Source organism: Saccopteryx leptura, chromosome 6 (assembly GCF_036850995.1).
Source record: "Saccopteryx leptura isolate mSacLep1 chromosome 6, mSacLep1_pri_phased_curated, whole genome shotgun sequence".
In the NCBI taxonomy this organism is placed as follows: domain Eukaryota; kingdom Metazoa; phylum Chordata; class Mammalia; order Chiroptera; family Emballonuridae; genus Saccopteryx; species Saccopteryx leptura.
Window position 1 is genome coordinate 28,159,420 of NC_089508.1, and position 12,615 is coordinate 28,172,034.

General features: G+C 40.4%; 1 protein-coding gene across 8 annotated transcripts in view; it reads left to right on the forward strand.

Moving 5' to 3' along the window:
- NUMB (NUMB endocytic adaptor protein) overlaps positions 1-12,615 on the forward strand; it is a 177,174-nt gene that overhangs the window by 144,650 nt on the left and 19,909 nt on the right. The gene's annotated exons all lie outside the window — the stretch shown is intronic.

Genomic DNA, 12,615 nt, shown 5'->3' on the forward strand with positions numbered 1-12,615 from the left:
TTTATCTTTGAGCATCTCCCCTGAACTCCACAGTGGTATTTCCATCTTAGAAGCAGTATTGCATAAGAGTCGAGGGCACAGACTCTAGGGAGCCAGATTGCTTGCATGTAATCCTGGCTCAGCCACTGACTAGCTGTGTAACCTTTGGAAGGGTTCTTAACAGTCTATCTCAGTTTCCCTGCCTATAAAAAAAGGAGAATACCAACTTCATGTGATTGTTGTGAAGATTAAATGAGTAAAGTTTACAAAATGGCCTGCCATAGAGGATGTTATATATCATTGTCATTATTAGACATTTCACAACGGACATCTTATGCTAACATGTCATAAACCAAATTCTTTATCTTTCTCTCCCAAACTACACTCACCTAGTCTTCCCCATCTCATATACAGCGACTCTATTCCCATTCTCTAGCCAGAAATTCTGGATCTGATCTTGACTTTTCTCTCTCTCACATCCTATATCCAGTTCACCCATAGTGTCTTTTCTTTTTTAATTTATTTGTTTTAGGAAGGAAAGAGAGAGAGGGAAGGGGGGAGGAGCAGGAAGCATGAACTCCCATATATGCCTTGACCAGGCAAGCCCAGGATTTCGAACCGGCAACCTCAGTGTTCCAGGTCGGTGCTTTATCCACTGCGCCAGCACAGGTCAGGCCCCATCGACAGTTCTGTATTGTTGTTGTTGTTGTTGTTATTATTATTATTGTGAAGGAGGGGAGGCATGCGCCCCAACCGGAATCCACCCAGCAAGCCCCTTCCGGGAGATGCTCTGCCCATCTGGAGCTGCTGCTCCATTGCTTGCTTAGCAACTGAGCTATTTTAGTGCCTGAGGTAAGGAGCCTTCATCAGCACCCAGGGCCAACTTGCCATGGCTACAGGAGAGGAAGAGAGACAGAGAAGGGAGAGGAATGGAGAAGCAGGTGGTCACTTCTCCTGTGTTCCCTGACTGGGAATTGAACCTGGAACTTCCACACACTGGGCTGACACTCAACCACTGAGCCAACGGACCAGGACCTAGACAGTTTCTGTCTTACTCTCTCCGCCACTGTTGCTTTGGTCCAAGCAAGCTGCTTCTTTCAGCTGAATTATTGCAGTAGTATTCTGCATTCCCAGTTTTCATTGTTTTCCCCTGATCATCTGTTCTCAAGATATCAGCCTGTGTAATCTTTTTAAGACAGAGGTCTGATTGTGTTGCTTCACTGCCCCAGATCCTCCAGTAGTTTCCTGACATACACAGAGTCTTTTGGGCCTTGTAGCTACCATACACTAATTCCTTCTCTCCCTTTTCCTACTTTCTCCCACCCTTTCTCTTGCCCACTCTGTTCCAGCCACATTAGCTTTTTGGTATTTCTTGAGCACACCATGTGTGCTTCTCCCTCAGGATCTTTGCACTTGCTGTATTTCTCATTCTTTGCTGAAATGTCCCATTCTTGGACAACCCTTTTCTTAAAAAAATTGTTTCCCATTGATTTGAGAGAGATGAAAAGGGGAGAAGGGGAAGAGAAAGAGAGAGAGAATCATAAACTCATTGTTTCATTTAGTTGTGCACTCATTGGTTGTTTCTTGTGTGTGCCCTGACCAAGCATTGAACCCGTGACCTCAGTGCAGCAGAATGACACTCTATTCATTGAACCATCTGGCCAGAGCCAGGACCCTATTTTAAATTCCAAATTCCATGCTCTTCCATATACACACACTATTTTTTTCTTCCTAGCTTTATTTTTCTTTGGGCATATCACCATTTGTCATACCATACATTTTACTTATTGTTCAGCTCTTTCTTACTACAACATAAGCTCTCTGAGGACAGAGACCTTCACTTGTTTTGTTCACTGCTGAGTCTTTAATGCCTAGAGTGGTATGTGGTCCATAGTAGCTGCTCCAAAATATAAGTTAGTGAATGAATAAATGAATGAATGACAAATGCACTGGTTTCAAGTTCACCTTGTAGTAGGAGAAATCAGACTGGAAAAATGGTTACCAAATTGCGTAACATTAATAAGAACCGAGAGGAAGAATGTGAGCAATTGTGATGGTTTTTAGGAGAGAATGATACCTAAGATTGAGACTTAAAGCTATGATGAGTTCTGGGTCTGACCTGTGGTGGCGTGTTGGATAAAGCATTGACCTGGAACACAGAGGTCGTCGGTTTGAAACCTGGGGCTTGCCTGGTCAAGGCACATGCAGGAAGCAACTACTACGAGTTGATTCTTCTGGCTTCTTTCTCCTCCTTCTCTCTCCTCTCTCTAAAAATCAATCAATTAAAAAAAAAAAGCTATGAGTTCCGTTTAAACTAAGATGAGAAAGGCATTTCAGACCAAAGTAACAGAACTACTGGGATGAGGACACCATGCTCCAACTCATTCATTCAACCTAGGGACGTATGTATAAAACAAGAGAAGACCCAAGTTGCGGGTATGGGGAAATCATTCATTGTGAGAAGGGGTATGATGAGTTTGGCTTTGTAGTGGTTGAGCTTGAGATGCCTATGGAATTTTCATTTCTGCTATTATAAATGTTTGAAATATGAATTTAATACTAGAATAATTTCTGCATTCCTCGTCCTCAATTAAAGTAATTTGGCAAACTAAGAGAGCTAAATTGCCTCAAAATTTCTTTCCTTTGCAGTTTGGTTCATGACATGCTACCATCCTTATTTTTTTCCCCCAAAGCCTTTAAAGACCCTTCTCACTTAAGAAAATGCAAAAAATATTATATATTAGTGTCCCATATTAAAAGTGACTGTAGTGGCACAGTGGATAGAGCGTCAACCTGGAATTCTGAGGTCACCAGTTTGAAACACTGGGTTTGTCTGGTCAAAGTATATATGGGAGTTGATGCTTCTTGCCCCCCCTTTTCTCACCTCTCTAAAATGAATAAATAAAAAAATTAAATATTATAAAAGTGACTGTACTTTTGTCTGACCAGTGGTGGCACAGTGAATAGAGCGTTGACCTGGGACCCTAAGGTCCCAGATTTAAAACCCCAAGGTTGCTGGCTTGAGTGTGATCTCATCCATCTTGAGCACAGGATCATCAACATGACCCAGTGGTCGCTAGCTTGAGCCCAACGTTGCTGGCTTGAGCAAGGGGTCACTGGCTTAGCTGGATCCCCCCTAGTCAAAGCACACATGAGAAGCAATCTATCAACAGCTAAGGTACCACAACTACGAGTTGATGCTTCTCATCTCTCTCCCTTCCTGTCTCTCTCTCTCTCTCTCTCAAAAAAAGTGACTGTCCTTGCAATGCAGCGGCCATTACAGATAGTGCCAGTCTCAAATCCTGTACAAAGTTGTGTTTCTTTCTTTCCCTTCACTACTTTGTCCTTTGGGAATACTCTCTGACTCTTGGAATTATAAAACAAAATTTGTTTATTACACAATTCTGTTCAGAAATTTAAATGTCATCAAATAAGTCTTTAAGGCCCTTCTTCGGTTTTAAAAAAAGGAACCTAAGTTTTCTATGAAAAGAAAGAAGTGTTAAGACACACCAATATCATGGTTGCCTATTAATATATTATTTCTCTAGTGACTGGGTTATGTCTGTGTCGGTATGACAGAAAGACTGACCTCTGATTCTTTACACATTGGATACTCTTTTTTTTTTTTTTTTTTTTAACAAAGACAGAGAGAGAGAGAGTCAGAGAGAGGGATAGATAGGGACAGACAGATAGGAACAGAGAGAGATGAGAAGCATCAATCATTAATTTTTTGTTGCGACACCTTAGTTGTTCATTGATTGCTTTCTCATATGTGCCTTGACCGCAGGTCTTCAGCAGACCGAGTAACCCCTTGCTCAAGCCAGCGACCTTGGGTTCAAGCTGGTGAGCTTTGCTCAAACCAGATGAGCCTGTGCTCAAGCTGGTGACCTCGGGGTCTCGAACCTGGGTCCTCCAACATCCCAGTCCGATGCTCTATCCACTGCACCACCACCTGGTCAGGCCACATTGGGTACTCTTGAAGACCTCTTTGGTTTGTAGTAGAAAGAACTTTGTAAAATAGAATGAGAAATCACTGTTGCTCAGAACGAGTGGCATACTCTGCCCCTCCTGCCCAAACTGCTGCTGTTGCTTTGTAACACCTCATAGGTATGCCAGGTTGTCTTCCATGCGTCTATAGCATTTATTTACTTATCTTACGTTAGAACATCTGCTTAACCTTTCTGCTCTTATCTGTCATATGCCCAGCAGAATTGTCTTGCTTCCAAATACTACTTCTGTTTATGTTGATTAATTGCATGTTCTTATCTCACTGAGATTTGGAGAATCATAGAACTTTGGAGCTGGAAAGCACCTGAGATCCAAGTTTAAAATAATAGGAGATAAGCACGTTTGAAAACAACAATAAAGATGGAGAAGAAAAATAATTCAGGGATACAATTTCAAACAGGTTTAATATTTTGATAAAATGAATTATCTTTTCAAAAAGATTTAATTAATGATCACTTTCCAGGGTATAGATGATATATATCAGGTTGGCATACTGTGGCACACAACTTGTTTTGGTAAATAAAGTTTTATTGGAACAGAGTCATGTCAGTTTGTTTACATATTGTCTGTGGCTGCTTTTGTGCTACAGTGACAGAGATAAATAGTCATGACATGGAATGTATGGCTTGCGAAGTCTTAGATATTTATCTGGTCCTTCACAGAAAAAGGATGCCAATCTCTTCTGATTTAAACAATTCAAAAACTTATTTATCCAACTGGGAATCTCAATTACTTTCCCAGAGAACGCCAATATGTAAAATGAAAGAGCAGTTGTCAGCCTACCCAAGAATATCACCAACTTGTGATCGTCAACCTTTTTCAATTTATTTTTTATAAAGGGTGTCTACTAAAAAGCAAACAAACATAAAACCTCTGGAGATAGATTGATAGGTAGATGGCAGGTCTTTATTGTAATTAGTTATTTCAGTTGCCTTTTATTGTGAGTAGTTTTTAAATCTAAGGGAAGTGATCTTTGAGTATACTGAGCTTGTTTAAGTTACCCTTTCCTTGTTTTTGCAACCACTTGTTTCTTCGCTGGTGTTTTCTGTTCAGGTTACCTGTGCCTCTCTTGTAGCATGAGTGACTTGTCATAGTTCCACTGCCTACTATCACTTTCTCGTGGTCAGCCTGCTCAATTTCTGCATGGGTTTCTGTCTACCCATAATAAAAGGGATGTAAGGCAGATGTTAATTTAAAAATTCTAAGTTGGATATTTAGAGAGTTGAGTGGTTACTTGAAAGTTATACCTACATTTGTCATCTTTTCCTCGTGGGTTAGCTTGAACCTTCCACTTAGATTTCACCAGTTTCAGTTTAAAGTTACTGACGTTATCTCCATGGTAGACTCACCTTCTTTCCTCAAAGACTAAGCAGTTTTCTTTGTTGTAAAACTGTGTTATTAGTACATTGACAGTAGTCAGTGTGAATTCTATCTATAACCTTGAAATTATTAAAATAGGAAGTGTTGGAAGAATGATAATGAATAATTATTTTTATTTTATTTTTTTAAATTTATTCATTTTAGAAAGGAGAGAGGGAGAGGAGAGAGAGAGAGAGAGAGAAGGGGGGAGGAGCAGGAAGCATCAACTCCCATATGTGCCTTGACCAGGCAAGCCCAGGGTTTCGAACCGGCGACCTCAGCATTTCCAGGTCATTGCTTTATCCACTGCGCCACCACAGGTCAGGCCTGAATAATTATTTTTAAAATGTTTTTAATATATGCATTGATTTTAGTCAGAGAGGGAAGGGGGAAAGAGAGAAAAAGGGGTGGGCATTGATCTGTTCCTTTGTATTCCCTAACCAGGGATTGAACCAGCAACCTTGCACTTTGGGCTGATGCTCCAGGGGTCCCCAAACTTTTTACTATCCCTTTTTACTATGACCAGTTTACTATCCCTCAGACCATTGGAGGGCCGCCACACACAGTACTCCTCTCACTGACCACCAGTGAAAGAGGTGCCCCTTCCGGAAGTGCAAGTGTGGCAGGGGACTGGATAAACGGCCTCAGGAGGCCGCATGCAGCCCGTGGGCCGTAGTTTGGGGACGCCTGCTAACCGATCAAGCTAACCGGCCAGGGCTGAAATAATTCTTAATGTCTCACATTTGCATTACCCCTTCCACACTGTTACTAGTTTCTGAAGTATTATGTTGTCATTTTTTTAAGAGATGTTTGTGGCGAACTCACTCTCAAGTTGGCCTGCATCTACTTGGACACAGACTTTTTGCTTCTTTCACAGGGGCACCCACACCCCGGCCTCTTTCTTTCTTCCCTACCTGAATAAAACTTGCTTTATTCTCAAAAACAAAAAATAAGAAGTGTTTGTGTCACTAAGATGTACATAAATTCTTCATTTCATACTTACTCTGGATTATCTTTTTTCTTTCTCTCTCTCTTTTTTTTTTTTTTTTGCAAGAGAGACAGGAAGGTAGAGAGATGAATCAACTCCTATTTTCTGCACTTTAGTTGTTTGTTGATTGGTTCTCATATGTGCCTTGACTGAGGTCTCCAGCCAAGCCAGTGACCGCTTGCTCCAGCCAGCAACCTTGGGCTTCAAGCTGGTGACCCCACACTCAAGCCAGCAACCTCAGGGTTTGAAGCCTGGGATCTCAGCTTCCCAGGTCAACACTCTACCCACTGTGCTACCACTGGTCAGGCGATCCTTTTTGTTGTTGTTGTTCTTTGATTAGCTAAATTGTTCTTATCTCCTTGGGTATTATCTTAAGTGGGCAGTTTCGGGCAAACAAAAGCAAAAACCTCCATCGTCTATGACTTTTACTATTTTCTAAAAAGTTTCTTAGAAATCTTAGTTTATATTATCTGAATGAAAGAACCTAAAGTTACCAATAATAATAGAGAATATGGAATCTGAGGGGAAGTCTGGACTTAGTTTTAGCTAACGGTGTCTTTGAAACTTAATATCAGAGACTGGTGGAGGTAACTGTAAGATGGCAAACTGGAGTGACACGTAGCCCCCAGGTGTATGAATAAATACAAAAATAATTTCTGTCATCTATTCCCTTTAAAGAGATCAGAGGCCATGAAATAAGACCAATGCAGTGCTTCATGGATAGGTTAGTCCAACACCATTATAAAGACAACCTCAAAAAGTAGAGATGTTTCCATAACAGTATAATTGGGTCAAGAAAATGTTCTGTTTCCCTATATATGGTAAGGACACTAAATGGGGAACAAGCCCATTTTAAAATGGCCTTTTATTTTTCCTACCATCAGTCTCCCAACCTTGAAGTACTTTTATCTGTTGGCTCAGATACTGAATACTACAGTCTATAATTGCTCAATCAGCAGGTTAATAAAACTTCAAATTTGAAGTTCTTATATGGGATTTTCAGTGCCATTTGCCACTTCTCTGTCACTGATCAGCTGTTTCCTGTTCTCTACAGCAGATATTTAGCACATTTATTCTTTCAACAAATATTTCTTAAACTACTACTCTGTACTAGGCATTTTTCTAAGCTCCAAGGATGTAGCAGTGAACAATAAAGATGGAAACAACTCTGCCTTCAGAGAGCTTACCTTCCAGCATGGGCACTGACTAAATGTGGGCCGTTAATTGGTGGTGGTGGGATAACTGTTGTCCCAGTTTGCCTGAAACAGCCCCGGTATAACGCTTGTTTCACTTTAAAAGGGGTTCCAGTTTGGACAGGAAATTATATGATCATCTTAGTTCTAAACCTTTTGTGGAAATTAAGTCATTGAATCTTCCTAATCCCATGAGATATATAAGATTATTGCATTTATACTGGTATGGAAACTGAAGCATAGAGAAGTCGAGTAAGTGGCAGAACCAGAATTCAAACTTAGACAGCAGCCTGGTTTCAGAGTTTGTGCTGTGAGTCCCTGGACTATACTGCCCTTAGACTGCTATTGTAAATCCCTCTGTCTTACGCTGTCTACCTTCCTTTCCCCGCAAAGTAAAGTAGGTGACCTCATTTTCTGCACAGATAAAATTTGTGGCGCTCTGGAGTAAACTTCCTCCACGTGCCACTCTCTCCTCTATAAGTGTCTTCATTTCTACCCAGCCTCGCTCCGTGTCTCCATTTCAAGGAAGGGCAGTATCCCCCTTTCTGTCTAACACTTGTTTTTTAGCACCATCCCCTTCCACCTGGAGGACTTTGTTTTCTAACTTACTCTTTTAGGGGATCCTCACTCTCCATCTTTCTACTAGCTTTCCCATTCAGCGTATAAGCATGATCTGTTGTTGAAAGGTATCACTCTTTCAAGAAACTTCACTGTTGGGAGAAGTTTTTTTAAAGTTCATTAATTATATAATCAAAACTGGAAATATTCATTGCTGCCTGTCACCACGCAGCCAAATAAGTAGAGACAGAGATTGAATCTTTATAGGTGCTTTATTCAGATGGCTGATGGTCTGTGGAAACGAGGGTTATATACCCTAAAAATGCATTATCTACATTCCATCCCAAGCCATTCTTTTTATAAAGGAAAGAAAAGGGTAGGTTAGGAATTTTGGAATTTCAAGGGAAAGTTAATTGGATCATAATCAAAGTTAATTGGATCATATCAGCACCACTGGGGCACAATGGTGGATTGCTTGCAGACCCCTGGGGCACAAAGGTGGATTGCTTACAGTCCCCTGGAGCACAAGGTGGATTGCTTGCAATCCCTTGGGGCACAATAGTGGATTGCTCAATGATCTGGGGCACAAAGGTGGATTGCTTGCAGATCTCTGGGGCATAATGGTAGATTGCTTACAGATCTCCTGGGGCACAGTGGATTGCTTGCAGACCCCTGGGGCACAATTGTGGATTGCTTGCAGTCCCCCAGGGGCACAATGGTGGATTGCTTGCAGATCTGATTAAGTCATGTAGGCCCATTTAGATATCCCAGTTTCTGGAACAAAGCTTTAATTTAATTTGGTAACCATTAAGTTTATTGGTTATAACTAAGGCCACTGTTACGCATACTAAAATAACTGTTGAGTTCCCCCTATCATGATGATAAATGGTTATCAATTATTTATTGTCCTATTAAATTCCAGGTACTGAACATATCTCTGATCCTTTTACTAGCCCTGCAGATAATTCATAGATTAAGAAATGGAAGCTCAGAGGACTACATAACTTGCTTACCTTATGAATAGTTGCACTGAATTCAGACTCATGTTTGCCTCACTCCCAAGTTTATTCTGTTGCTGGTACATTAATGCTAATTTATTATAATTCTTAAAGACTTCCCTTGATCCTCTGCCTGTCCCTCATTGCCCTATAGCTCTCCTTTTTGTAGAAAAGCATTTTCAAAGAACATATTTAATACTCATAACCTCCTCTTGCCATTCATTTACTTCTCAATCTACCAAAATCTGACTTCCACCACTGTTAATCAGGACCCTTCAGAGAAACAGAACCATTATTTTTTCTCATATATATTTAAATTATCTGTATTTATACCTATATTTAGAGAGGGGGTGTTGATTTTAAGAAACGACTCGTGTTTAACCCCTTCTCTTCCATATCCTGTTTTTGTCTTGACCTACTCTGTGCTATCAGGAATTTAATGTTCATCGTCTCCATGTATTTTTTTTTATATTTTTACTAGTACCATAAATGCATCCACAATATAAAAAAGAAAGAAAGAAAAGAAACAACTCGTGCAATTGTGGGAGCTAGCAAGTCTGAAATTTGTAGAGCAGACCAGCAGGCTGGAAACTCGGGTGGAATTTCTATGTTACAGACTTGAGGCAGAATTTCTTCTCCAGGAAACCTCAATTTTTACCCTTACGGCCTTCAACAGATTGGCTGAGCCCTGTCACCCATGTTATCAGGGTAATCGCCTTCACCTAAAGTCAATTGATTGTAAATGTTAATCATACCATATAACATCGATACTAGTGTTTGACCAAACATCTGGGTAACTATAGCCTAACCCAGTGGTCGACAAACTCATTAGTCAACAGAGCCAAATATCAACAGTACAACAATTGAAATTTCTTTTGAGAGCCAAATTTTTTAAACTTAAACTATATAGGTAGGTACATTGTTATTAGCTTAATTACGATACTCCTAAACTGGCCAAAGAGCTATACTCAAGGTGCCAAAGAGCTGCATGTGGCTCACAAGCCGCGGTTTGCCAACCACTGGCCTAGCCAATTTGACACATAAAATTAACCATCACAGCCTCTATCACTATACCATGTCTTCTTCATTGCTAAATCCAGTGGACACTTTCCACATCTTTTCTTACTTGATCATTTTGTAACATTTGACATTTTGAACCCCTCCCTATTACTACTACTACTTTTTAAAATACTTATGAATACTATTTTAAAATAATTTTTATTGAATGTGTTGGGATTACATTGGTTAATAAAATTGTGTAGGTTTCAGATGTACAATTCTATAATACATCATCTATATATTGTATTATGTGTTCTCTACTCCAAGTCAAGCCCCATTACTTCCTGAAACTCTTCTCCCTTAGTTTCAGTCACCCGAATCTCTCCCCATCCTCTTGTCCTTCTGGCTCTTCCTTTTCTCATATTTCAAAGACTTAACTCATCTTTTCCCAATTCTTTTTTTTTTTTAATTTTTTATTTACAAAGACAGAGAGTCAGAGAGAGGTACAGATAGGGACAGACAGACAGGAACGAAGAGAGATGAGAAGCATCAATCATCAGTTTTTCGTTGCGACACCTTAGTTGTTCATTGATTGCTTTCTCATATGTGCCTTGACCATGGGCCTTCAGCAGACCGAGTAACCCCTTGCTGGAGCCAGCGACCTTGGGTCCAAGCTGGTGAGCTTTGCTCAAGCCAGATGAGCCCACGCTCAAGCTGGTGACCTCAGGGTCTCGAACCTGGGTCCTTCCGCATCCCAGTCCGACACTCTATCCACTGCGCCACCTCCTGGTCAGGCCTTTTCCCAATTCTTTAATTATTGATAGTCTCTTCTGTCCTTGGCCCTCTTATTATTCCCATGATTCATGTCTCCCAAATCTAAAATTTTATCTTTGAATTCTCTACTGAGCTTCAGACCTATACATCTAATTACCTGTTGGACGTCTCCATGTAGACATTGCACAGTCATCTCAAACTTTGCTTGTTTAAAACTGAAGTCCTATTCAGTTTGTGGTACCCTCTCTACCCAGTTTCCCAAGCCAGGAACCAGAGAGGAATCCACAACTTCTCCCTTACTTACATTTACCATGTAAAACTCTCTCCTCTCCATCCCTATCTCAAGCAAGGGAGCTCAACCCTCATTCCTCTCACTTAGAATGTTGTGGTCTTTCTGCCTCCCATCAGTCTCCTTCCAGCCCTTCTACACTGCTGCCAAAGTGAAATTTTTACGATGTAAATCTGTTTAATCGTTTTTGAATTCCTCCAGTAGCTCTCCATGGCCCACAGAACTAGTTGGGGCTCTTTAGCAGGCCTGTCTTTAACTCCCACCAGGCCTTGCTCACCCCTCCTACTTTCAAGCCAATATTTATAGAGCCCAGACTTGCCGTGTCCTATACTACTGTTCTTTCTGCCTGGTATGTCCACTACTTCTGTCAGTTTTCTCCCTCCCTACCCCCACCTGGGACATTTAGGAAAATTATTTCACTTCCCAGTTTGTCTTATCCTTTGAGTAACCTTCCTCAATTCCACAAATAGATTTGACCATGCCTCCTTTTTGACATCATTATACATTGTTTTCAGCCCTACTATAGCACTTACACTGTATTATTTTATTTTTTGGTTTATCTGAGCGTCACCTTTCAGTGGGCTTTGAACTCAAGTATTTCCACAGTCTGGCATACAGTAGGCTTTCATCAGATGTCAGGCGGTGATGGCGATGATGAGCCGGAATAGGTCACACAGCTCATTTAAATAAGGCCATGCCTTTTATATTGAGGAGTGTCGGGCTTGGGCACACAGAGAGGAGAACTGTAAACATTTCTTTATCCTCCTTTGTCCCTTCTATAATCTGCTGCTCCAGCCTGTAGTACCTGATCTCTTTTGATGTATGCTTTTCATGGTGTTTGGATACCTGTTCTCAGCCTTCACTTTGCTTTTGTTTTATTTTGCTTGTATCCTTGAAGCAGTTAGAAAGAAATTAAAGTTCCATTACAAACTCCCACTCTCCCATTTTCCTTCCATCACAGGAGAAGTTATACATCAGCTTGTTTCCGTGTGATTCTTGTGTGTAAAAGAAGTCTTTCTCATGTTATGATAACAATATTTTCAATATTTTTTTAATTCTCCTATGTCCCCAAAATGTCTCCATGCATTTCATGTCAAATTAAAAACTAAACTAGTTCTGTGTTAATCCTGAGAGAAGAAGTAATGGTTTTTAAAGAGTGTTAAAGGAATAATGAAGAACTCTTGGGTTTTTAACATGAAAATTTCAGGTGACCAAGGGTCCAGCTATATATACATTTGGGGTCAAAGGACAGTTGAATGGTCAGCATCTCAATTTAGATTCATGAATTACTTTCTACTCTAAATACATTCTTAGAAGCTACTTGTGGTGTAACTCCTTATGTATTTAAATTTATCTGACTCCTGGTTTTCTTGGTTTATTTCTTAAATGAGTGAAGAATCTATTTATGAATTCTTTGCCCTTTATGGAATGTGGTATCTTGGTTTTAGTTCCATATAGCCATTCCTTTTT